The sequence below is a fragment of the Dipodomys ordii genome, unplaced genomic scaffold (assembly GCF_000151885.1).
Source record: "Dipodomys ordii isolate 6190 unplaced genomic scaffold, Dord_2.0 Scaffold211, whole genome shotgun sequence".
NCBI classification, from domain to species: Eukaryota; Metazoa; Chordata; class Mammalia; order Rodentia; family Heteromyidae; genus Dipodomys; species Dipodomys ordii.
In genome coordinates this window covers 185,996-188,153 of record NW_012267427.1, presented here as the reverse complement: position 1 = coordinate 188,153, position 2,158 = coordinate 185,996, and positions in this window count along the sequence as shown.

Below are 2,158 nucleotides of genomic sequence, written 5' to 3'. Positions count from 1 at the left end.
GATGGGCGTGGGGAGCGATGGGGGGTCCTGGCTGGACGTGGGGAGCGATGAGGGAGGGGGTCCCGGCTGGGCGTGGGAGGAGCAGCCGGTCAGTGGTGAAGCTGCAGAGCCTGCTCAGCCCCGGGGTGGGGTTTGTGGGGGAGGGCGTTTGTGGGAGCCGTCAGAGATGGATGCTGTGTAGTGTACGGTGACAGAAGGGGGCTGCGGGTATCTGGGGGAGGGGTCCCCAACACCGGGACAACATAGGCCTCCCAAGGAACTCAGAAACATGCGTGGGAGGAGGGTCTGGGGCAGGTGTGGTGCTGGGGTCAAACTCTGTCCTACACACACGAATACACACGCCAGCGCGCGCACACGCATGCATACGTGCACGTACACACTCCACACTACCCTCAGGGACCTGCGCCGGGAGGGGGCCTGGGCCTGTCCTGTGAGGCCACGCCCTCAAACAAGCCCCGCCCAGCCATGTGCCCCGCCCCCATCCTGCACACACCCTCCACACCACACCACGCACGTACCACCTATACACCCCATGTGACACACTCCTCCACATGTGTGCACACACATCATACCACATGCCAGCTATATGTGCACACATGCACACCCCTGTACACATTCGGGCTCTGAGTGAGGCCAAGCTATGCCCGGAGCCTCCTGACACAGACCTGCTAGGTGGGGCCGGCACCGCCAAGGGAGGGCTCAGAGCTCTGAGCGACGCTGGGCCCCGGGGACTCCACAGCCCACGGCGGCTCCCACACCCCAAACACACTCACGTGGCAGGCCCTCACCACTGTTCATCCTGTCAGAAATGCACAACCACCAAATACCAACAGCCCCCAGGGTGGTGCCCCCTCTAATCCCAGCTCTCCTGAGGCTACGGTAGGAAGATCTTGAGTTCAAGACCAACCTGAACTCCAGAGGGACACCTTGTCTCAAATCAGTTATCAAACCAATCAATCAATTAATAAGCCAGGGGCTCACCCCTTATTCCAGCTACTCAGGAGGCTGAGATCTGAGGATCGTGGTTCAAAGCCAGCCCATGCAGGAAAGTCTGTGAGACTCTAATCTCCAAATAACCAGCAAAAAGCCAGACGTGGAGCTGTAGCTCAAGTGATAGAACACCAGATTGAGCAAAGAACACCAAGCACAGCATAAGGCCCCAACTTCAAGCCCTAATGCAGGTGCGCGTGCACACACACACACACACACGCACACACACACACACACACACACATGCACGCACACACATGCACACACACATGTACACACATGCACACACATGCACACATGCACACACGCACACACACACGCACACACATGCACGCACATGCACACACATGCACACGCACACACATGCACGCACACACGTACACACATGCACACACACGTACACACATGCACGCACACATGCACACATGTACACACATGCGCACACACGTGCACACACATGTACACACATGCACACACACATGCACACGCACACAGAGTAAAGGAAATCACAGTGGCAGCAACAAATGGAGAAACAGACACTGTTCATGAGGACAGGAAGTGGAAAACACAATTTCTTAAAAATCTAAACATGCAACTACCATAGAACCCAGAACAGCTACTGGGCATTTTTCCCACAAGAAGGGGAAAACGTATGCAAAAACCTATACACAAATGTTTGTAGCTGCTTTGTTTGTTTAACATCCCCAAACTAGAAGCAACCCCGATTCCATATAGCCAAGTGACCTGTGATCTGATCCACGCAGCCTTCCACGGTCAGACTCCTCCCTCTCCCCGGAGCACAAGCGAAGCGGTTAATAGGTGCTGAGTGCAAATGGGCAAAGCCCAATGGCCATGTACTGTGCAGGTGCGTTTCTAGCACACCCTTTGTGCTGTCTTGTTCGAGGTGGCACTGAGCCTTCGAGTCAGGGCCCTGAGCTTGTGAAGGGAGCCGCGCACCCAGTGCCAGTGCGGGTCTTTCTCAGGAGAGCGGGCTGACCTTGGATCCCGGCTCCTCCTAGCTCTGCCCCCATAGCTGCGGTTACAGGGATGCACCACCACTCCCAGCTGCATAACTTTGGCCAAATGACAAAATTACAGAAGTAAGAATAGGTGAGTAGCTGCCAGGGGGGGTCCAAGAAGGAGACACGGACAAAGTTCCTGGTGGTGC